The sequence below is a fragment of the Pleurodeles waltl genome, chromosome 6 (assembly GCF_031143425.1).
Source record: "Pleurodeles waltl isolate 20211129_DDA chromosome 6, aPleWal1.hap1.20221129, whole genome shotgun sequence".
NCBI classification, from domain to species: domain Eukaryota; kingdom Metazoa; phylum Chordata; class Amphibia; order Caudata; family Salamandridae; genus Pleurodeles; species Pleurodeles waltl.
The window spans coordinates 1,511,002,731-1,511,028,716 of NC_090445.1; the positions used below are offsets into that span (position 1 = coordinate 1,511,002,731).

General features: G+C 43.3%; 1 protein-coding gene across 2 annotated transcripts in view; it reads left to right on the top strand.

Moving 5' to 3' along the window:
• GNB1 (G protein subunit beta 1) overlaps window positions 1-25,986 on the top strand; it is a 360,950-nt gene that overhangs the window by 39,260 nt on the left and 295,704 nt on the right. Inside the window, exon 1 of one of the 2 annotated variants that reach the window (XM_069241010.1) lies at window positions 10,429-10,546. The exons of the other annotated variant lie outside the window; for it this stretch is intronic. The gene's annotated coding sequence lies outside the window, so the exon portion shown is untranslated. Of the gene's footprint in view, window positions 1-10,428; window positions 10,547-25,986 lie in introns of those variants that run through there. 2 annotated transcript variants of the gene reach the window in all.

Consider the following 25,986-nt stretch of genomic DNA (forward strand, 5'->3'; position numbering starts at 1 on the left):
GTTCCAATTCATTTTATAAGTTATGGGCATTATTCTTTGCTTCAGTACGCTGTTGGTGCTCACTAAGGTTCTGTTGGTTTGTTTCCTCGTACACATTGAGCACAATGCTGCTATTTGATTTTGAATGCTGTTATTTGATTTTGAATGCTGTTATTTGGTTACAATGAGAAAGTACCCTTTTGACACCTATACCGTGTCACTTCCTTTAAATGCGCCACTGTGGTGTTAGTTGGAGAACTTCAGTAACTAGAACAAATCCAATAGGTTTGACCTGACACTCAAGTGATGCGAAAGGGAATGAAAACCTGTTGCAGCACAAAATAATTAAATAAACTTCGACAAAGTAAATAGTTTTCACCTTAGCTATACCAATATGTTTTGGGCATTTTGTACACTAGTGTGGCTGCTGTTCAGCATGGCTAAAAGTTAGTAGAGTGAAGTAGAATGGTGTGGAGTAAAGTGGTGGGGGTGTTGTGGAGGAAGTAGTGTTGTAAAATGGAAGGGAGTAGAGGTAAGTGGCACAGTGTCGTTGAGTGGCATAGTGTCATGGTGTGGAGTGGCGTACATGGTGTTGCATAGAGTAGATTATCAGTGTGGCATAGTGTAGGAAATGGAAACGGCATGTGTGAGAGTGGAGTAAAGTGACATGGAATGGCATATAGAGTTGCATCGACTGTCTTAGGATACCGTAGAGTGGGGAATATAAGGTGTACGTGTCATAGAGTGGAGTGTCAGCATGCCCGAGCCAAATATCCTAGTGTAATGTCAGAGTGGCATGTTTTAGAGTGGAGTGCCTTAGAGTGGAATGTCGTAGGGTGTAATGTCGGTGGCCTAGAGTGAAGAGGCTTGAAGTGTAGTGATGCTGAGTAGGTTGGTATAGAGTGCAAAGGTTTGAGGAAAGTGGTGTAGAGGGCATTGACTTAGAGTGCAGTAGTGTAGAGTGGGCTGCGCTGACTGCAGTGGCGTATGCTGCAGTGGTGCAGGGTAGGGTGGTTTTGAGTTAAGTGGTGTAGAGTGCAGTGGCACGGATTGGTGCAGGGTAGAGTGCAGAAGTGTAGAATGAAGTGGTGCAGCATACATTAGTGGTGTGGAATCATGCAGTGTGTAGTGGCGTAGAGTGCATTGGCATAGACTGCAATAGAGTGGCATAGAGTTCAGTGGTGCAGAAGGGGTAATGCGGTGCATGGGTAGAAGGGTGCATAATAGAGGACTGCAGTGGTGTAGCGTGGAGTGAACTATGCATGGTGTGGTAGTATATTGCTATTACATACAACACATCTTCGATTGAAATGACCAGTACGTTTGCAGACCTAAGGTTTTACTGATGAAAGTATACAGCAGAGAAACAACAATGTGTAGAAGGGACACAACCTAGTGTCTTGACTTGTGTTGCTCGTATTGAAATTTATTTCCAGCACACTTCAGAATGCCCAAAAACATGCTTTATTTATGCTTTTGTAACTAATATGTAATGAAATGTGTGCAGTTCATTTAGGCATTTACATTTTGCTGTGTGCTAGGGAAAAAAGTACAGTTGTACAGCCTTCAAGTACAACCCCTGTAGCCAGAATGATTTGCGAGATAAATCCTGTCACTTAGAAGTCCGAAAGAGAAAACCAGACCCCAAGCTCCCTAAAAGACCGAGCCAGACATTTGAACTCTGTGTTTAAATCTTGTTCTTGTCACATTTGCCTGCATTCAAAGACCTGCTTACAGAAATCCAGTACTGGTGGAAGAATACAGTAAGTAGGGTTTGGGCAAAGGAAGAGACAAACTCTAGCTGGACAGCCTAAAATAACCATAAAGCCAGTGATAAGCAATGGGTGGAATGAATCCCAAGAAAGCTTTCCAAATGTCACTGAGATGTCGCTAGCAAAGCAAACAGCTGCGCTGTCCGGTTGGCTTGGACCCAAGAAATATTGCTCTATGTATACATCGCATAGATGAGAACTCAATGTGTGATGACCATGTACTTCTGAGCTGTAAATTAACCACTAAAGTATTTAAATGGGGGCATGATGAGCACCTAAACAACTAATAAAAAGAATGAATAACTAACCTAGTCTTATTGGTCGATCCAAGATGTGATTGACATTGGCTCAGGAACCTTCTTCATTTTGAGACAATGAAGCCAGTAGCTGAAGGTGTCTGAATGAAAGGCCATTAGAACGGGTTTTTAGAATTACCAGTCAAAGTATACACACAAAAACAGAAAATTAGATGTTTGGGTTTGGTTTGGTTTTTCCTAAATCTGAAGGTATTTGATACACGTTGCCATTCTAGCCATAAGGCCAGCGGGTTGCGGTGTGCATGTGCACCAAGGGGGTGGAGGTGTAGAGATGGCCAATTAATTTCACAAATGTACCGAACCTGGGCATGTTTGGTGTCAAATCTGTCGGAATCATACCCCAATACATGATTCCATGCACTTTGGGGGCTCCTTAGAGGACCCACACTCCTCCCCTCCACCCCTCTCCCCCCCCCCCCGCCCCCAGTATTGCTCCTACCAGTCTTTCAGGGTTTTGCGGGCAGCCCCTCAGACAGATTTCTGCCCCCATGCTGCTTGACCAGCTCAGGCAGGTGGGAAGGTAGAACAAAGGATTTCCTGAGGGAGGGAGAAGGCAACACCCGCTCCCTTGGAAATAGATGTTACAGGGCTTGGGAGGTGGTAGCCTCCCCAAGCCACCGGTTTCGTTCGAAGGGCACATTTGGTGCCCTCCTTGCATAAACTGATTTACACCAGCCCCTGCTTTGGCATGAAAATGGACAAAGGAAAGGGACATGACCACTCCCCTGTCCACCACCACCCCAGGGGTCGTGCCCAGAGCTCCTCCAGGTGGCAACTCTATTCTGCCATCTTGAAAGCAAGATGTGCAGAGGTCCCAGGAAGCATCTGAGTGGCCAGGTCAGGGAGGTAACGCCAGTGACCCCACCTCCGATAGGTGGTCACCGTGCAAAGTGACCAAACCCCCTTTTTAGGGCTATTTAAGGACTTCTTTGCTGTGGGTCCCCAGATTCGGTGCGCAAGACTCCACCAGGACTCCTCTGCATCATCTCCTTCTGCTCCTGGCCATTGGAATCACAAATGGACACTTCAGGAAAAAGACAAGGCTGCAACTCTGAGACAACCTCTCCTTGCAACATGATTTCTGGGGCTCCTTCCAGCAACTGCAACATTTCCACGGCTGTGCAACCTCTGGGGTAGGCAAGACTAGCTGCACCAAGAATCAAGAAGGTATCTCCCCTGGAGTGAAGGAGTCACTCTACAACATCTGCAGGCACCTACAGCAACATCTGGATGTGCTGAAACTGCATGGATTCTGCAACACAGGTGGTGGTCCTCTCTGTCCATTTTGGGAGAAGGTGATCCCTTGCCTCTCCTTGCAGGAGAGTACACCTGTGCGCTGTGACTCTTGTAGCAACCAAGACTTGTCTCATGCTCCAAGGGATCTTCAGGCCCAGAGTAGCCCCAGCACTTCATCCTTGCAAGGACAGTCTCCTGCTGCTCCAGCGACATGGGACTCTTCTCCAGGTGTGCTGATTAGGCCTTACTGCAACTTAATGCCGGAGTCCCCTCCAAGGGTCGAATCCCCTGGACCTTGATGGTCCTCTTCAGCCGTGCAACTCTTTTGCCTCACCATGTATTTGCCACACATGCAACGACTCCTTATGGCCATCCCCTCCGACCACGCCAGAAACCTCGTAGTCCTCCTTGACAACAAGCTCACCATGACATCACTGATCAACGCAGTCTCCTCCTGTTTTGTCACTGTGTACGTGCTACATAAGATCCTCAAGTAGGTACCCTTGCCCACAAGACGCACTGTGACGCAGGCCCTCATCAATAGCCAACTGGACTGCGGCAACCCCTCCTACATAGGAATTGCCACACCACTACAGAGACTTCAGACCATAAAGAATGTTGCTGCCAGACTCCTCCTTGGACTTCCCTAACACACCTACATCACATACCCCACCTCCGGCAATTACACTGGTTCCCTGTACAGAAGAGACCCCGGTTCAAGCTGCTGACCCAAACACACAAGGTTTTACACAACTAAGGACCCACATACATTAACCACTGCCTGAACTTCCACCAATCGTCAAGAAGCCTACGCTCTGCCTCCCTTTCACTTTCCTATACTCCCTGCATTTACCGAAGCAGAAGTGGAGGACACTCCTTCTCTCATCACAGCACAAACCTGGAACTGCCTTCCCACGTCTCTCTGGACCATCACATCGCTTCGAGAATTCTGAATGGCCCTCATGACCTGGCTGAGTAAGCCTCTGGGACTAGCAAGCACCTGGGTAACCTGTCAGGTGAGAAGCTGCGCTTTATAAATCCTGATCGATTGATTCCACTCCACCCCACTCTAATCTATCCGCACCTCAGTCCAATCCACCTCACCCTACTTCACTCCAGTCTAGACAATCCATCCATCCAACCCACTCCAATCCACTGCCTCCAGTCTACTCTAGTTCGCCCGATTTCCCACCCCTGCCCAACTTTAGTGCAGCCCCCCCATGCCCCCTTGGTTCTCCCCACCCCCCATCAGTTCCACCCCCACTCTAGTTCCCCCACCCACTCAGTTCCACCCCATTCTAGTTCCCCCGCCATCACTGTTCCACCACACTCTAGTTACCTCCCCCACTGTTCCACCCAACTCTAGTTACCTCTGCCACTGTGCTCCCTCCCACCATTGTTTCATGCCATTCTTGGCCCACCTCCGTTTCACGCCACTCTAGGCCCACTTACCCCACCTCCGCTTCATGCTGTTCTAGGCCCACCTCCTCACCCCTGTTTCACGCCGCTCTAGGCCCCCCCCCCCCATTTCACGCCACTCTACAACACTACTCCCCCACTTTATTCTGATGCTACAGGCCCCTAACTTTTAGCCAGCAGCGACACTGGTGTACAACATTCAAAAACATTGCCAAGGCAGTAGCTTTTGTATAAGTGAGACTTATTGTCTTTGCCAGTGTTTGTTGATATTAGCCTTGTGGGCTACCAAGGCCTTCCTTAGGGATGATTTATCATAATAAGTGGGAAGTTTGGATTTGGCAACGGGGTTTATTTTGCCCTGTTAAGTTGGCAGTTTGGAAGGTGCTCCCCTAGGCTGCAATGGTAGACCTAGATCTATGTTTTCTTCTCACCTTAGTCGTGGAACAATTAACTGCTACAGCCTACTAGTGATAGTTAACTTACTAGCCCTGGGTTACTGCTGCCCCATATACTGGGGACTTGTAGATAGTTAAATAAGCCAGTAGGTATAGTTTAGAAAAAAAAGAAAAAAAACAGCACCAGTCCAAAATTTTGGGGGTGAATCGTACAGAAAGGCACTTTCCTTCAATTCCCACAAGTGATGACTAGTGGAGAGCCTTCAAGGCATGGAAGATGTTTGTGTGTTTTAGATGTAAAAGTAATCTAGATAGCTAGGAACTTTCTCATTCTGCGGATCGGAGGTGAAGATTACTCTACTTCAATACTTATGGAAACCTCTTTTAAGTGTCATTCTGAGGATGACAGCATTTACTATGTCCTCCAGACTTTCGCCTAGCACAAAAGCTTTATAAGGAATCGCCCTTCTAGCAGAGTGCTCCCCAGCTATACTGGTGTCCGTGCCTGCTTTTTGCATAACCTTCTGCAGAAAAACAGGCACAAGAACATAGCTATCTTACTTAGTCTTTCTTGGATAGCTGTCTGTTGTTTTGTCAGGAAAATAAGATTAGGTTCCCTATTGACATCCCGTTGGTAACGTTATCTATTTCAGAAGGAATTGAGTCAAATACCTCAATAGTTTACCAACCTATAAGTCAATCCTTTAGCTTCGATATCGGAGTGGAAATTCAGTATACGCACAACATTTGAACCCATGGGATCCACATCTATCAGTATGCACCCGCTCATCTGTCTTAACCAGGCTGATTGTATGTTGTCTGAGGGTTCTACCCAGCTTTTTAAAAGTTATTCTGTCTGCTTCTAAGGTCCTGGGACTTTCCATCTTGTCAGCTTATTAGGTGACAGCAGAGTGCCCTCCACAACGAGGCTGTGTTGGGGAAAGGAGGCGGTGTGTTGGGGTTCGTCAACAGATCCAGGAGGAGATCCCAAAAAAGTGGACGACTGATTTGAAATCTCAGTTTCATCAGAACTGGATACCAAACTTTACTTCCAGTGCTCTTTACTGCTTTAACAACTCCATACTGTGTAATTCATGTATATTTTTGCTTGTTACATCATACATGCAATGGATTATCAGTTGCATTACAGTGTGCATTGCCATTATGAAAGAAAGGACACTGAAGAGGAATAACTGTGTAAAGAAATAAACCCAGAACAGTTATCCAACTGGCTTGTAGAAAGTGTAACATGGCCAACTTATCTACTGGTGATGGGTCTGAATAGGAGACAGCCATCATCCAGGTGATGGTGGCTTGTAAGGGTGGCGGATAAGTGAAATCCAAGAGGGGAATCCTATCTGTTGTCTGGCCCTGTAATACTCTGTTGTAAGCATATCTAGATTCAGGGTGGTCTCATCATTTTTGGCCTCTACCTCCTTCTATAAACCCTCTTAATGCATTGACACTGAGGGGTTTTCATTGGGGCCCAGTGTATCTAGTGAAGGTCTCTAGTTTTGTGTACATTTTCCTTCAGACGTTGTCACTTCTTGTGACCAGTGGAGGAGGCAGTGTAGATTCCCACGCCCTGACCATATGAAGTTTTGCAATTACAAGGGCAAGATCTAGAAACCTGTGAATGTTAATTTTGTTTTGCAAGTCCCAGCAGGAAGTACATGGGATTTGTGTGTCTACTATCTTTTTTTAAATGTGTTGCCACCCAATTCCAGTAACCCATTACCTGTGAGCAGACCCACACCATGTGGTAAAAATGTACATCCATTTCGTACACCTCTGGCAACTAAGGGAGACAGTTGGATACATAAGTGTGAGCTTAGCAGGGTTCATAAATGCTCTGTGTAAGTAATTGAACTGGGTAAAATGTAGGCGTACGTTGCGAGACACCTGTTTGATATGCAACATTCCCCCTGAGTGATGGCTCTTGTCCTGTATCCCCTTCGCATTTTTCTTTTAGGTTAAGTTTGGCTTCTGTCTTCTGCATTGCTTTGTAGAGACCACTTACTGCTTACTGGAACCTCCCATGCACCAGAAGTTATGAGTAAAACACATAATGTTTCGGAGACATCACAATTTCTCCTTAGTATAGACAGTTGGCATGTTAGGGCAGAGTACAGGAGGAAGCTGCCTGGGTGGGAGTTCTACTGCAGCAACTAAATCTTACAAAGGTCAGAGCATTCTATCTGTAAATAAGGATTGGAGTTCCATAAAGAAATGTCTAGTCAATAGCATCTTGTTCGTGGAGAAGTACAAAAGGTTAAGAAGCACCAGCATCTTGGCAATAGCCATACGTTCCATGGGTGATGGTGGTAGTCCGCACCACAAGATAAGTGAGGACCTAGTAGCTGTCAGTGCCCATCCCAAATTGCTGGTAATCACATCATCTGAGTGATGGATGCAAATTCCCAGATATTTGAATTGCCATGCCAGAGGTGTAGATGATAGAGAGTCAGGACTTAAACCAGTTGATCTTGAGGCCAGGTACCTTTACAAATTCCTCTACTAAGGCAATCATGTTAGTTTCATTGTCTTGGAGATAAAGGAAGATATCATCAGCATATAGGGATACTCTGCGCAATCTGTCCATGCGAATCCCCAGTCTGGTCCTGTGGACCGCAGTGTGCTTTGCAAAGTTTTCACGCCAGATACAAATGTGATGAGTGGGGGCAGCATGCAGCCCTGCCAGGTACACTTGCTTATTTTTATGGAGTTGGAGAGCACTTTTCCGGTTTTCAGTCTTGCTGTCGGGTGACATAGCAGTCCAACCAAAGAGAAGAATCTGCTCCTTATGCTCAACGTCCTCCTCACCGCCAGCAGGCATGTCTACTTTTTTGTATCAAATGCCTTCTTAATATCGAGGGATGCCACCCAAGATGTGATCCTTGAGGCTTGCGCCCAATTCATAATCGTAAATGAAGACCAGGAAAGTGCTTTTGCCTGGTTTAAAGTTGTTCTGGTGTAGTACCAACAGTGTCTGGGCTACAGGCATCAGTTGGTTCAAAGTTACTGTCTGCAGGGCCGAAGCATCCATGGTCCGTGTGTGCCTGTTGTGTCTGTTGTGTGCACATTTTGCCAACCTGCTCCCTACGTTTATTCGGTAAGGAGGGAGGGGGGACACTCATTGTTGAGGCTTGTTTGTGTGTTGTTCCTCTGAAACTGCCACTGGAGCTGTTGTAGCAAGGCCAGCATTTGTAGTTGAAGAAGCGCCCTAATCTGGCTGGATCTTGCCACTGCTACCCTGCCTGGAGTCCTGTCCCTTTTGAAGGGGATTTCGAGTGTAAGCAGCTAGCTGAGCGCCGAATACCACGACCAGCCCCACGGAAAAACCTTTGGAGCAAAGATTATTTTAACAGAGGCCTGTTTCTAATTGAGAGAAGTAAATGTGGAGACACTTCCCAGGTTATTTTATAAATTGATCGCCAAACAAGCCTCCTTGAGCCCAGCTGCTGCATCTTATCACGTTGTCCACTCCCCCATTTGGGTTCTACCTTAATCAAAAGGGACCCATGTCTCTCCATGGACATTCTGTGGTTAGCATGGCCAAATAATTGGACCTAGACGGAGAGTATGTCCAGACAGGATGCTCAAGTCTTCAGACTCCTCAGCCATTTCAAATCTCAGTGAAGGGGCCAGTAATGTCGAAGAGTTTATATCCTGGCATAAGCGCAAGGAGTGGTCTCCAGCTTTATTTTTTTATTTTTATGTTTATTTTTTTTTGTTTTTTTTGAGTGGCAGCTGTATTTGGGCAACAAGGGACCATATTTATTTGTGTCCATTTAAGGGCTACCTACACCTTCAGGGACAGGAGGGGGCATTGTGGCCTGAAGCGTTTCTGTATCTCTTTATCCAGGGATTTTCTCAAACAGCCGGTCACCTGCGGCTACCTTATGTGCTGGGGTGGAGAATGTCTTCCAGGTCTAACGTGGCTGTTGCGCTATTACCAAGATTGCTTGGACTGGCACCGTTTGTGTGTTGTTGAGGATAGGGCGCTAAGGCCTGTGGTGTCCCTGTCTGAGTCTTCTTGTGTATATTTATTTTCTACAGACCCAAAGACGGGGCATCAAACTCGAAGGCGCATGCGGGGTTAAGATGGGGGCTCCGCGATTGTGTGCGCCGCTCTGTTGAAATAGGGAAGATTTAAGGAGCTGAGCGAGCTTGCCGATTGCTGAGTGAAACAAGTGTCGTGTCTTAGGTGAGAACTTCGAGCAGGGTAGGTGCATCCCCTGAAGGTCGAAGGATCTGTCTGTGTGCCCCGGCCTCGCAAATGCCGAAACAGCCATCATAGCCACGTAAAGTACGCCCCCGTAGCCTAATCAGTTCAGCTGCATGGAAAAACCGAGTTGGGCAAGTAAGAATTAGCCCTAAAGTGATACATAAACCGGGCATTGCAAGGGAGAGCTGGGGACATTTAACTGAAAGTCTGCTCCAGCAGCAAAGAAAGGGGAAGGGGTGGGGCATGAAAGGAGAGACCTGACTGAAGAGCAGTCTCCACTGTGATTGGACACGGCTTTTAGTTCTATTTTCCCTAGTGTTCGTGGGAAAGAGAGTTTGTGTTATGAACAAGAAATGGATGTTGAAGTAAAAAAATAAAAATAAAGGGAGACCGTGTAATCCTCGCCTCTGGTTCAGACACAGACTTTTAATAAGGATTAAAACATATAGGCAGTTATACAGTGGCATTCTGGCTATAGGTCCCCAGAATTGCAGTGCTGTTTGCCTATACACCCTGAAGGGGCCAGATGATCCCGTAGTCCATATGGCAGTGTGAAAGGTATAAGGTGAAATCAAAACAGTTTTGTTCATTGTAAGCCGAATTCGTGTCTAAAAGATCATTGAAAAATGCATGTGCCAATGAAGTGTAAAAAAAAGAATGTAGCTACATTCACTTCACCTAGTACCAGAAATTGAGTGTTCAATAAAACATGGGATTAAATTTGATTACTTAAGGTGAATTGGAGGCTATGGTTTAAGTGCGATCCTTCTGCCAATGTCTCGGATGTTACATTTACTCATTTTCCTGAGAAGTTTCTGATACATTAATAATTATCCTGAGACTGTTCATTAACATTTCTGTTAATGAATAGTTTTAAGCATGTTTTGGGGGCGTGGGTCCTGCATGGTATTGATAGCAGTAAGCATCGTGGATGATAAAGAGCTTTGTGATTATAGTGAATATTAACACTGCTGCCTTGGAAAGACTACTCTCTCCTCGCGCATGTCAGAGGACAAATTAATCCACGGCATATTTTCGTTAACTGGTTTAGCAGGGGATTTATGATCGTGGCAGAGATGCGCTGGCCCATGTAGAAAGTATCCCTATCTGTAGGCGGGGTGAGTTGATCTGAGGGCTAGCATGTTTGCGCAGCAGGAACCTACTCTGGAGGTAGACTGTCTTGTGGTCAGAAGGTCTAAGGTAAGAACGCGATACTGCCCCTTCATGGGTTTGAAAACTGCTATGGTTACAATGGGATCATCGCTTAGTGTTAATGTATGTGAGAGGTGGCAATTGCTTTTCTACCTTTCTCTGTCCTGATGCCAGCAACATTGCCAGTTGTGTGTTAATTTAGTGGAGGCTGAGGAAGGTTCAGATCACACCAAAGTAGGCAAACTATTGTTCAAGTAGTAAGTTTAAATAACATTTATCATTAAATGCATCACATTGATTTACTCTGTATTTTCATTAGCTAACTGCTAAAGCCAAGATTTTAGTTAAACATGACATGATCGCCTGCTGTTCTTCTCAAGTCTGGTGGGTGATTTTTCTGCCATCTTGTTGAAACCTGCATTTTCTGTAACGAATTGATTGTGCTTATGTACCTTTCTGCATTTGCTGCACGGACAAGATAAACCCCAGGACAAAGTTTGTGTTTATATTCGTTGGGAATTTAAAGACCTCTGTACAAAAATATGCATTTCCAAATATTGTTTTTCATATCCTGATCATTTGCCATTATCCTGTTTCTGCAGCGGTATTGTTCTCTCCCTTTCTCCCTTTCTCCCTTTCTCCCTTTCTCCCTTTCTCCCTTTCTCCCTTTCTCCCTTTCTCCCTTTCTCCCTTTCTCCCTTTCTCCCTTTCTCCCTTTCTCCCTTTCTCCCTTTCTCCCTTTCTCCCTTTCTCCCTTTCTCTCTCTCTCTTTCTCTCTTTCTCTCTCTCTCTCTCTCTCTTTCTCTCTTTCTCTCTTTCTCTCTCTCTCTCTTTCTCTCTCTCTCTCTTTCTCTCTCTCTCTCTTTCTCTCTCTCTCTCTTTCTCTCTCTCTTTCTCTCTCTTTCTCTCTCTTTCTCTCTTTCTCTTTCTCTCTCTTTCTCTCTTTCTCTTTCTCTTTCTCCCTCCCGATGTGTGAATGGTGCAGAGACCTGCATCATCTTCATGTGTTTCAGATAACCCCCCCCCCCCACGGCTCAAACAGCTCCATTTTTATAATTTTGTGATTAATGGGTTTGGTTTGATATTGCCGCCCTTGTTTCGTTTTAATGCTGGTTTGAAAAAGGGCTTTTGAGGTTTTTTTTTTCCCTCCAGCAATGATTGTTTTTATTTTTTTTGTTTTTTTTTTGTGTGTGATGCAAGGCTTTCTTTGGAATGTATTTTAATGGTTTTCATCTACATCCGTAAAGTATTGGAATGCAGAGTTATGGGTTTTAATCCAAAGCCTTTTCGGGCCTGTTAACACCTAATGTGTTTATCAAACAAGCTTTTATTGGATTTTTTTTTTTTTTTTTTTTTTTTTTTTTATTTAAATTTTTCATTTTTATTCTCTAATTTGCTTCTGTCATTGAGGTTTTTTGTAGCTCTTGGACTTTGCGAGTTAGCAGCACTATTACCTACTTGAGCGTCTTATTATATGTGCGCATATATGTATTGTAAAAAATACATTCTGTTTTTAATTATATTAGATGTTTCAATAGCCACAGCCTCTCTATGAGGCTTGCTAACAGACTGCTTTAGCTGTCTAAAGCCACATGTTATTGAAGACCTGTTGCCTGTCATAAAATACACTGAACGAGGTTTGGTTTAGCCCCTTGCTTGTGGTTCGTAGTTTGTTTTTAGGTTGAGCGCGAAAACGCTTTTTGACCTGTTGTAAGTATTTTGTGGGTTTATAATCGCACCCATTGCTTTCTCTCTTTCGTGCCTTCCAAAAATCTCTTGATGTCATTGGTAAATGCTTTACGTTTGTCCCACATATAGGTGGTTTTGTGACCGCCTTGCAGACTGCCCTCGTTGCATGGATCATTGCACAGTTGCCGATATATACTTCAGCATATGTGAACAAATTCTTTCTTTTGTCTCTCCCCTTCGTGCTCCTTGGCAGCCATGGTGGGAACAGCAGTGCAAAATCCATCAGCGGTATTGAAGCGCTGTTCACATTGTTACCTAATCGGAGTCATTTCTTTGGTCTCTCCCCTTCACGCTCCATAGCTTTCCCAAAAAACACTTGCAATTGATAAATGCTTTATGTTTAAAAAAAAAAAAAAACCTTCTCATAGCGGCTCTCCCAACACAGTGGAAGAGCCACTACTACAATATTTGCTGCACTCTGGAAACTCAGCCCATAATGCTTTGCAGGCCATTATGTTTTAGAAGACATTTTTTCTCATAACTCATCCTGTGATGGTCCTAAGACAGTGGGATCACCACCAAAATGTATACGACAACGTGCTCTTTCTTTTACATCTTCCTTGGGTTCCCATACTAGGTTAATGGGGACCCCAAAATACTAACTCCTCTCACCATTGTCTTTCTAAGCTCTCATGGCTGGAACTTGTGTTTTACAGCTAGGAGTAGTTTGTGTTTTAAGGGCCTTGTATGTAATATCATTGCAATAGGCCTGTTAGCTCAGAAAATGTGTAAGGCACCACACCCCCTAGAAGCTAAATATATGGTTACCCTGTATCACTTCTGCCATTTTCTCTTCACGTGGTTATGCCCTCTAGGGGCCAACTATATGGTTGCAAGACCATATTTCTTACAAATGCTATTTTCATTGTTTTGTTCTCTAGGGGCTGTTTAGAGCACTACAGTCAACATATCAACATAGTACAGTATTTGTGGCTCTGAAACGCGCCCCATAATGCTTTGCAGGGCATTACTTTTACAAAACATTTTTGCTCATAACTCAGCCTGTGGTGGTCCTAGGATAATGGGACGACCACTTCAAAACGTTCACCACAGTGTGCTGTTTCTGTCAACATCATCTCTTGGTCCCTACACTAGGTTAGTGGGGAGCCTAAAATTATAACCCCTCCCACCAAACCGTGTCTTAAGTTCTTTCATGGCTGGAGCTTTTGTTTTGCAGCAGGCAGTAATTTTGTTTTAAGAGTCTTGTTTGTTATATCATTATAGTTTGTTATCATTGCAGTTGTCCCGGTAGCCTTCAAAGTGTGTAATGCACTACACTATAGGATCTAAATATATGGTTACACTGCATTACTTTCTGCCATTCTCATTTCATGTGGTTATGCCATCTAGGGGCTAACTATTTGGTTACTTGACCATGTTTCCTACAAGTTCCTTTTTTATTGTGGTTTCCTCTAGGGGATGTTCTGAGCACTACAGACAACATACTACTGTATTTGCAAGCACAAACGCACCCCATAATCCTTTTCAGAGCATTACTTTTATAAAAACCTTGGTACTCATAACTTAGCCTGTGGTGGTCCTAGGATAATGGGACCACCTTTAAAACGTTCACAACAATATGCTTTTTCTTTTTAGATCACTTCTGGGTCCCCACAAAAGGGTAGCGAGGACCCCAAAATAATAACCCTGGGAGTAGTTTTATAGCTGGGAGTAGTTTGTGTTTAAAAGGTCTGTTGTGGAAGCCAAAGTTACGTCTATGTGAGTATTTATTTCGCTTAACTCCATACTCAAAACCACCTCTGTCCACTGCTCATCGCACACCAACCGATGTGGCTGGAACGCTCAGGCAGCACCACAGCAACTTAACATCAGCCTAAACATTCTTAACTGAGCATAAGTACATAAGTATTCTTTGTCATTTCATTGCAGTAGGCCTGCTAGCCCTAAAAATGTGTCGTGCACTACGCCCTCTAGGAGCTAAATATATGGTTACACTGCGTTACTTTCTGACCTTTTCTTTTCATGTGGTTATGCCCTCTCCGGGCAAACTCTACGATTATGCTAGTGTGCCCAGTCCTTAGTAAGTAAACTTAGATGGGGACACGTATAGGTCGATGAACCTTTTGAATCGCATGGAGTATCCTAGTCATGCAGTGATCACTGACCCAATAATTCAATATCAACCACTTAAGAAACCCAAAAGAAAACCATATTAATCAGAAATAACCATCACTCATGGAAAAGGTTAACAAGTTTTATTCCCTATTGATTACAATTCTAGGTCATTCTGTTAATTCAAAGTTTATTCAATCAATTCTTTATTAATTCATCAGTTAGAAGACATTATCTTTTGAAGGGGGAAAAAAACATATGTGATCAGACAATAACATAAGCTATGAATATCAGCATTAACAATGTAATTCAGCAATAGAGCTTGTCAGTCATTTGTCACTGTCAACGTCGCCCCTGTCAGCCTACCTAACCGAGATTAGCATTTGCATGGGGGTCTTCATGCAAAAACAATTTAGTGAAAAACATCAATTTGGAAAAATCTACCTAAGAGAGAATTTCTACAAAAACAGCGCAGTTGGTACCTAGAAGAAAAGGCACAAAATTAGTCAGTCATTTTCATAGCTACATATCCAGGATGGATCAGCAACAAGTCAGTCTTTGTCCCCAGGTCATCAGTGGTCGGTTACGTATCAGGCTCACAGAATATAAGCCCAATTAGCAGCACCTTGGACAGCGTCTCCTGACGTCATCAACTGTCTCCTTGCATTTCTGATTTCGCTCCCCTTGTCATGACTTTTTATTAGGGTCTCTCAAACCATCCCACTAATTGCTAATTGGTCCGTCTATCGGAAGTTATGACTCTAACCTATAGTTTTTGTTTACGAAATTTCTAATTTTGCAACTACCTCACGTCCCATAAAACTGATTGGTTCTTCTTGCAATGAGAACATCATCCGCTTTTCAGGTAACAAAATTGTTGCATACAAGTCTTTAGTCAATGCCTCTATTGTTCAAGTCCTGGGAAAGGACATTTAGCCTACACTACACATAATTGTATCAAATTGTCTTCATCTCCTGTCCGTTGGTACATTGCAGAATGTTCCAGCAAAGCCGTCTGAACTCTGAACAGTTCAAAGTTTCTCCTTCCAGTTACCAGTCCTCACAAAAGTTTTTCGAAGTCTCCAAGTTATAGCAAGCAGGGCCCAGCGAAACCAGGCCTTTAGTCCGGGTAATTTAAGAATATGAATTAACGTATAACATAGGTTATACATTCAGTTCCTTTTTTTCATTATTTTGCATCGGTTAATACATATGGCGACCATTCTCCGTGGGCACATTTCGATTTTACACATTATTTTCTAATTATTTTACTATGCATTTTTCTCATTAAAGAAATTGCTAATGATTATTGTGTGTTTATTAATTAACATATCTGCTCCATCAGTCCCTCCTCTGACTAAATGTGTCATCACAGCTATCTTGTCAACACTTTACAAATTTGTCTCAGCTGTATTTTGCCGCCTTCTTGAATTTTCCCTATAAATTTGTCTCCTAGGTGATTCTTCCCTCCTCTGATTAATTTTTCTTTTCCTTTAACTCTTTGCCATAATTTGCATGTACCCCATAATCCTAATATGGAAACAATCACAATTAATATTCCTTGGACAATTTTCCACAATACCCCATTCCAAATTTGACTAAACCAATTTCCCACCATGGCAAACCCATATCCAACCTTCTCCTAAGCCCCAAGTTCCTTCAATTCTTTCAAATCCTTGCTTGAATTAGTTAAATTAGTAATTAAGTCCCCTATCTCTTTATCATTTTCAGGTAGGAACGAGCAACAATGCCTAGCATTAATCATTTTACAGACTCAGCCGTCTTTCGCCAAAATTATGTCTAAAGCAAGCCTATTTTGAAGCGTCATAGCTCTATCCGCAGCCAATTCAGTATTTAACAGGAGTAGTGCCCCTGTAAAGTTTGTCAGCATATTATCGACAATAGTAGACAATTTTCGTATCTTGTTTGCATTCAAAATAACTCCCACAGAAGGAATTATTGCACGAAAAATATCTACGATTTCAGAAGAGGTATCCCTCCTCTGTCGTTTATGATGTAATTCAGTCACTTTCGGTATCTTCTTTAGGTCATCTATCTTAGGGAAAACTATCCCTAAATAGCATGCCCCATACCATCCTCTAGGAAGACTGTAATATGCATAAAGTTCACAGATAAAATAAATTCCAGGAATCACAGGGTCCGCACCATTCAGCAGAAGTCCATTTACTCTGAAACAAAAACACATGCCTACATTAATTTGTTCCCACAAACAGTGTGTGTAACTTTTGCCCATATATACAAAACTTGCCTACGTGTAATGCATCTAATGCTAATCTTCCTTGTGTTTTAATAGCAGTGTAAGCATAATCATTTTTATATGTCCTTTTCTCCAGCCCTTTTTCTAATTTCTCCTTTAATGCCTTACTTCTATCATCAGTATGCCCTATAAAGCTCTGTTCCATTGGAGTTAATAAACAGGCTAAATTATTACAGTGAGCATAAGCTGTTCCAAATGCTCGTGTTGGCTCAAAGAATCCTCTAACTAATGCTATATTATGCTCCTTAGCTATTTTACTCAACTATCGAATTATAGGAACAAAGGAAAACACAATGTCATAATTTGAATAGAAATATTGAATATACTCTTGGTTAGAGAATCTGGTTAGTAGCGGACTACATGTTATGCCATAAGTTAAAGGCAAGCTATGATTCGTAACCCATTCTTCCATAGAGGAAGGAATTTGCCTACACACGACAATTCTTTGCATCAATCGTCTCCACATACTCACTCAACATCCGATAGAAAACGTTAGAAGAAAGCTCACCTCGTGCATTAGTATAATCATGCAAATATTTTTCATCTAGCCTGAACCTCTTTTTAGCTGTTAGTGTTGTAGTCTCAAGAACAGGAGCAATAGCAGCTTCTTCCATCTCATGAATAGACATACCCACAAACATTATTATAAACATTATTCCACACATAATTGCCACTCCCACACTAAAATATCTGCAATATCTAATATTTCTAACTCGATTATTTAACTCAGCCATGATCTGTAAAGAATCAGTAAGTAGAAATAACTCTTAGATAAGGTGCAACAGAAAAAAATCAAAATTGAACCCTTTTCTCCTTTGTCAAAATCGGTTAGCAGCTTGTCACATCAGGTTTTCGAATGTCATATCAGGTTATCAATGTCTTTTCCGGGTTTTAATTCAACAGTCTCTATTCATTCTTCTTCAGATTAACTCACAAACTCAGTCTATTTATTCCCTTCAGGTTGCATCAAAGTACTGATTCAGAACTTCTCTGTCAAAGCAAAAGGACATGAACTCGTTCTGCCATTCGTTTGTTGCTGCATATGCCCACTCAGGACCTGCGTATCTTCGACCTGCTACTCTTTCTTTTCAACCTTCGTTCTCCAGCTAATTCTCCTTCACTCCGTTTCTTTTCTTGTAGTGTCTACTTTTTCCTCTATTGGCTCATTTATGACCAATTCCCTCTTCTTTCCAATTTGCGATTCAGGCCAATTGTCTACTTTCCTTGACCATTCTGTCAGTATTCTCTTTATAATTGGACTTCTCTTTCTGTCTATGGGGTTTTCTCGTGATGGACCTGCAACGGGTTCAGGAGGAGTCGGATCACTTTGGCTTTGATCCGTCTCAACTCTTTCCCCCCCCTCTTGATCTGGTCTGCTTGTGCTCCAGCACCGTCTACTTCTGGGAGAACCCCTCCTGTGCTTGGTTCTCCAGTTGTCTCAGTTGAGTTAGACTCTTGCTCACCCTCTTGGATATCTGCACCTTCGTCTCTCACAGGGGTGATTGACCCTTCTTCCACCAGCTCTGGGTCGATTTCAGGTTCCACTTGTTTCGCTGCTGTTGGTGCTCTAAACAACACTTCATGATCTTGCAGACTCGCCACCTTCTTTGTATGGCTCGCATGTATCCAGTTAGATATTCCTGCACACTAACAGCTGTCGTAGTTGTCAGCACCACTTGATATGGGCCCTTCCAACGCAGCTCTAGGCAAGTTTTTCGAACATGCTTTCTGATGACAACCCAATCTCCAGCTCTCAGATTGTGCCCTGGGTCATGGATGTGTGGCAGGGTAGCAGCCTGCACCTGCTGAGAGAAAGATCGAACCACATCACCCAGACCTTTGCAGTAGTCCAACACCATATAATCTGTAATATTGACTAGAGCATTTGCTGGAATTGCAGGCAATCTCATAGCTCTGCTCTGCCCTTGAGAATCTTGTGGGGTGACAGTCCTGTCTTTCTGTTAGGTATATTTCGCATTGGCATCAACATCAAAGGTAATACATCTGGCCGTTTCAGGTTTGTTGCAGCACACATTTTGGCAATTCTTGATTTCAGCGTATCATTCATTTGCTCTACAAGTCCTAATGCTTCTGGGCGGTAGCTGCAATGTAACTTCTGCTCAATGTTTAATGCTGCACATAAGAGTTTGATCACTTCGTTATTGAAGTGGGTTCCCCTGTCTGATTCTAAAGAGATCGGGAATCCAAACCTTGGTATTAGTTCTCTTGGCAACAGCTTTGCAATTGTGAGACTATCATTCCTACGTGTGGGGTATGCTTCAATCCAATGGTTGAACACTCACACAATCACCAACACGTACTTCAATCCACCACAGGCTGGCATCTCAATGAAATCCAATTGCATTCTGCTGAATGGTCCTCCTGCTCTTCCAATGTGGCTCAAATTCACCACACTCCTTTTTCCCACATTTAGTTGCTGACAGATTACACATCTATGACATACTGCCTCTGCTGCTTGTCTGAACTTTGGGTTAAATCAATCAACTTTGAACAATCTAACCATGGCATCCCTTCCGATATGTGCTTGGCCATGATAACGGGCCATCTGATTCAACAAACTATTTGGCAGCACCATCAGGCCCTCTTCAGAAACCCAAATCTCATCTGGTCTTTGAATACATTTAAATTTCAACCAAAGCCTTTTCTCTTCCTTGTCTGCGTTTTCCTGCAACAGTTTCAATTCCTTTAAAGTGCCAATTCTTGTCAAAGCAAAACTTGCAGAATTTGTTTCTTCTTCAGGCATTAGTTCCCACTTGTCCTTAACGATATACAGTTCAATGCGCAAAACCGTGCAACTTGATCTGCATATCCATTTCCCAAGGAAATTTAATCCTGTGTCTTTTGGTGTGCACTGCATTTTACCACCGCAATTTCTTCAGGTAACTGAATTGCGTACAACAACTTTTATCCGGTCGCCATTTCTCACTGGAGTTCCAGCCGAGGTCCTAAAACCTCGCTGCGACCACAACTGGCCGAAATCATGAACAATTCCAAATCCGTATTGACTATCAGTATAGATTGACTCTTAATCTTGCAGAAACGTAGCATGCCCTAGTAAGAGCTACTAGTTCTACCACTTGTGCAGAATACACTCCTGGAAGCCATGAAGCTTCTAAGGTGCCTGTAATTGTGCACACAGCATATCCTGCTCTCAATGTGCCTGTTCCATCTCTGAGACACGAACCGTCAACAAAGACAATTTGGTAATTTTCCTCTAAACTCGTGTCTCTAATATCAGGCCTCTGTTTTGTACACAACTCAGTTACCTCAAAGCAATCATGTTCAATATCTTCCTTTTCAATTTCGACAGTGTCACTTGGAAGTAATGTTGCTGGATTCAGCACTGTGCATCTTTTCAATGTTACATTTGGAGCACCCAATAAGCTCGTCTCATTCCTTGTCAGTCTGGCTCCTGTCAAATATTTTGTTTTTGGCCTTGTCAGTAAAATCTCAACAGTGTGTGGTACCATTACTGTCAAAGGGTATCCCATGACTACCCCCTCACATTGGGAAAGACTTTGGCCAACTGCGGCTACTGCACTCAAACAACCTGGTAAAGCTGCTGCAACCGGGTCCAAGGTAGCTGAAAAATAAGCTACTGGGCGATAAGCACCTCCATGGACCTGTGTCAAGACAAAGAACAAGCATCACATTCATGACAAAACAATGTGAAAGGCTTTGTGTAATCAGGCATTCCGAACGCTGGAGCTCTGCACAAACTCTCTCTCAATTCAGTAAATGCTTTCATCTGGTCCTTATCTAGGGTAATGGGATCAGTAACTCCCTTATGTGTCCACTGCTGTAAGGGTTTGGCAATTTCAACAAAATTGGGAATCCACTGTCTACAATATCCAACCATTGCCAGAAACATTCTGACATCTCTCTGTGAAGTCGGGATTTCTCTGCAGGATCATGGTAATTCTCTCCCTGGAAATTCTTCTCAATCCCTTTTCAATCTGATGTCCCAGATATTTCACGGATGTTTGGCAATATTCTAATTTCACAGGTGAGACCTTATGTCCAAACTCTCCCAAATGATTCAACAGGGCAATCAAGTCATGTTTACACTCGTCTCTTGTCCTGGATGCAATTAGCAAGTCATCAATGTACTGTACAAGAGTCGATTGGCATGGCAATTCCAACGACTCAAGATTCTTTTTCAGGATCTGATTATACAGGGATGGTGTCTCCGTATACCGTTGTGGAAGCCTGCACCAGCTGTAGACTGTCTAGGAATTTGAAACTGAAAAGAAACTGACTATCCTCATGAAGAGGCACAGAAAAGAAAGCTTGTGACAGATGTACCACTGTGAACTACTCTGCATCTCAAGGAATCTGAAACAGTATCACTGCAGGATTGGGCACTATCGGACAACACTTAACCACCATGTCGTTCACTTTTCGCAAGTTCTGCACAACTCATACTTTCCAACATGGCTTTTGCAAACCCATTATCAGTGAATTACATGGGCTACTCAGCACTTCTTTCAAAACTCCTTGTGTCACAAAGTCTCCGATTATCTGTGCCACTTTAATCAAAACATCCTGTGCCATGTTATACTGTGGAAGCTGCGGGAACACTACATTCGACTTCAAAGTGATTTTAATCGGCTCCACTCCCTTAATCAGACCTACTTCCTTTCCTGTCAAATCCCAGACGCCTTCCTTCACAGTTCCCTGTAAATCTGCATGCAATTCTTTCACAGTGAACATTGGGAAAAATTCAATCAATGGGTATTCTTCATAGGCATTGCTAACTATCATTGCAGATGCCTGCTCATCTTCATCATCACGGTTTGTCTGGACTTATATCCCTGTGTCTGAATAGTTGATGGAACATTTGACCTTGCACAATAAGTCTCTACCCAATAAGGATACGGGGCTTGAGTCGCACACTACAAATCTGTGCAGTCCCAAATAATTTCCAATTTCGACCTGCACTAGTTCTGTGATTGGATTTGTCAACTGTCTGTTCTCCACTCCCACAACTTGCACTGTTCTGCCTGAAAGAGGTAAATTCTTACTGTAGTGCGTGTAGCTCCTGTATCAACCAAGAATGAGACCTTGTAACCCATCACCTTTCCCTTTACGAAAGGCCCTCTCTGATCTACTTCTAAGGATGCTGCAAGCATACAGGCTCCTTCATCCGAACTATCACTCATCCATTCCTCGTTTATTTCATCCTCACTGTAAAATGGAAACTGATGCACTGTTATTATTACTATCTTGTCTTTGACCTGTGACCTGCTGAGTAAGCATCACCTGTTGCTGCTCCATCGGGGCTTGAGGTATTTACATTTGCTGTCTAGGTACCATGGGGACCTGCTGCTCTATTGGCTGTAATGGAGCAAATTGTGCATGCAGCACCTGCATTTGCTGCACCGGTAGGACATTCTGTCCTCGATTCTGAGCATTAGGAATAAATCCTTTTAATTCTTGGGACTTTCACAGTTTGAAATGTACTGACGTCACCGTGCTGAACCACACCATCCTGCGCCATCAACGAACACTCCCGCTTCCGGTGTCCCACGTTTCTGCACAAATGACACAGTAACATCTTTTTCATTCCCTGCATGTCATTCTGAACAACCACAATCCCTAAATCTGGACCACTCATGTCTTTTCCACGCCCTCTACCCCTCACTTGAGGTTGGAACATAACAGCTCTCTGTTGTGGCGGCATAGGCGGTACTAAAGCTCTCTGCACTCTGGTTTGAGCTGCCTTGATTTGCATCACCATCGCTTTTTCTTTCAACTTCTTCTGTTTCAATTCAATTTCATCACTACATTATTTTGCGTATTACAACACCTCATCAGTCGGATTTGCTTGCCAGCATATTTAAATTACTCTTAATCATCTGTCCTACTTCTGGTCTCAGACCTTCGACAAACCTGAACACAAAATGTAACATGTCTTTTGGCACGATTGCTTCCTTACCACTGTACTCCTTTAATGCTTTAAACAGTCTTTCATTGTAGGTATGTATTGATTCTTTAGCCTCCTGGACCGTTCTGTCAATCCGCTGCCAATCAATGTTTTTGGGAGAAATCCTTGTCTTCAGGAACTCAATCACCTTATAATCATTTTTCATTACCTCGGGTGAAGGCGCATCTGTCACTTTATCCCTTTCCGGCTCACTTGTTGGCCAATCCACAGCTCTTACACTTGACCCCCAAATCTGCCAGGACCACTATCCCCAATAACATGTTCAAGTCTTTCCACAAACATTTGGAAAGCTTCACAAATCTCTCTGTCTGTTGATACCACTCAACCGGCTTCTCTCTCAATTTTGGATAATCATTTGTGAATGACAATGTGTCACTCCTGTGCCACGGGACATGAACAAACTGCCCTCCTGGGATTTCTCTCATGGGAAGCATTTTGACTGATTCCCCTTTGTCAGCACCTTCCGCCCCTTCTTGGGAATCCCGTTCTTTTTTTATTTGTCCATCTACTTTCCCACTTCTCTAATGCTCCCCAAATTTGTGCACTTTGCAGTAATTCTATCAAGTGTGCCTTCATTCCTGCTGATCTCAAGTGTTTGAAATCCTTTGCTTCAAAATCTAATCTGTAGCTGCATTTCAAATGCTTCGTCTTCTCAATGTCATGTTTTCCTGCTAACTCTGCTAGCTTCTGATGTATTTACTCACTTCTCTTGTAATCTTTGGGCATAAATATATCCGCTCTTCTGTGTAAGATTCTAATCTGTTCACACCTATTGTTCCCTCAACTAATTCAGTGGCTTCTGTAGTCAGCCTAACACGATTTATCTGATCCTCACCCTTTGATACATTCTGAGGAGTGTTTAGACTGTCTAACCATTCACTTAATTGCTGAACTGACAATCCCTGTAATGAAATGTTATTTGTATTCGGCACTGGTAGCTGTTGTACCACTGCACCCGAACTTTGTGGGGTCAGAACTCTCAAACTCTGATTCGCATTTGGCGCGTTCACCGCATCTGGAAGTGCTACAAGTGGACTAAGATCCATAAGAGGTCTTGATCCATTGAAAATTTGTCCTGCAGACATTAGCTGTGCAGGATCACCTATTTCACTCTGTTCCCCTGCATTTGGTTTCTTTTGTGCAAATAAGGGTACCGCTGGACCAACAGTAATTGGTAGCGATATTGCATCTGGAGCTGCCCTAGCACTTGCGGAAATGTTACCCCCATTGCCTGATTCATAACTGGTGTAATATCTGATTGTGTTCCTGTCAGTAGTGTAAACTTCGGTCGACCCTGTGCTTGAGCAGGAGGCAATAACATTGGTGTCGGATCTGTCTGAATCAGCATCTGCTTTGGAAGCACCTGCTCCCTCGGCACCATGATGTTCGCGACTGTCTCAAGAATTGGTACATCTGGATAAATTCTCTGCACTGAAGGTGGATGTATCTGCGCTTAAACTACAGTAGTAGTTCCTTCATTAGGTGTACTCTGTCCTACCCCTGGTAATTGTCTGCCCTCTGCCTGCACAGTTCCCTCTGCTCCCTGGGCTTATGTTGCAGCAGCCGTAGGGGCAGTAGCATTAGTGCCTGGACCCCCGCATAGGTTGTTGAAGGTGGAGGTATGTCTCTTAACAACTGCATTTTGAGATCCTCAACATCAGAATCATCATCATCTACATAGGACTTTCTCTTTTTCTTTCTTCCTCCACTCCCATCCTCCTTGGCACTATCTTCCTTCTCTGCCTCATCTCCCTCCGTAATTGCAGTCAACAATTTGACATCCTGTCACTGCTCCCCATCTTCTTTTTGTTGCCGATACCATCTAGCTTCAAGGTAATGATTTCTCTACTCGCTTCATCCCCCTTTTAAACTTTATCTCGTGTTGCTGTCTAGCCACTAGCTCCCAGACCGCTAAAGCTTCAAACTGTGCTGGTCTCCGTAATGGCTTCATGTCATACAATGACATTCGCAATTGATCCAAAATTCTCAAATTTAACGTTCCATTCTCCGGAAATGCTAAAGACCCATGATTTTTTGTTGGATTGTACCATTGCTTCAACCACAAACACGGGGATACTCCTCACTCCTCCATCACAATGTAAGCCAGAGTATTTTCTGGTGGGGTCGGCTCCGCCACTGACACATTAATGTAAGTATCACCCTTCATCGCACTCCTGAATGCCTTGAAAAACTTCATTTTGCCTGCTTTGTTTACCTTTGATTAAAAAATGAAATTACTTTTACTCCCAAGATTCCCTTCACCTCCTTACTCAACCAATTGCCTCTTACAGACGGCTGCCAATCCGGTCGCAGCTCTTCTCACTGACCAATTTATCCCAGCGCGGCACACTGTGATGTCACACACAGCGGCTGACAGTCCTGCGGCTCGTCCTCCTTGACTCTATTCACACAACTAATGCAAATTATTGCAAGAGCTTGCCAAAACCCAATAACTAGAACAAACCTGCTGGTTTACTACAGGAAGGGATACAGTTGCTTTAGAGACCTTACGGATTTTCACCATTGGCTCCTTGGCTCATATAGCTATTCCTCTTTCTCAGTCTCCCACAATCGCAAGCAAAATTCGACCCGCAAATTTTACTCAACTGATCAATGAGTCTGTCCCGGTGCGCATAGAACTCTCCAAATCTCAGTCAAGATCTTTTACCCACTTACCATACACACTGACTTGTTGACCACGCCCAATCATCCTTCTAAACCAGACAGATTACAACATATAACCAAGTGTCTCCTACACTTGTCAATATACTCCAGAGTCTTAGACCACGCAGGGTCCGTACATCATCAACAACCACGTGGACAATTTTTTAGCACAAAGCTCCACACACATGAAGTTTGATTTCCCTACTCTCATACTACATAGTATGCACACTCCTAACCTCAACTGGAGTACGCAGACTCCCTACTATACCTCACAAACCTCACAATTAACTGCGATTTGCTTAAGCCTATGCAAGCGCACCCTACCTCTTTTGTACTATCTCAAAAACACACCGAGAACATACCCAACTTTACTAGCAGGCTCCAGGATCTGGGAAAGTTGTTTCTGGCCTTAAAGGGACATCATCTTTGCTACCATTACCATTGCCATTTCAGAAAAACAAAACTTTAAATTTCATAAAATACAAACAACTAACCCTAACTTAAACTACTACCATAACCAATAGTCACCACATAACTAGTTCTGCAAGGAAACTAACCATCAAGCTGCTACCAAAAACTGCTAGCACTCCCAGTCCTTAGTAAGTAAACTTACAAGGGGACGGGTATAGGTCGATGAACCTTCTGAATCGCATGAAGTATCCTAGTCATGCAGTGATCACTGACCCAATAAACAACAAATCAATGCGAACCCCTTACACGCTCAAAAAAAACATATTCATCCAAAATAACCATCAC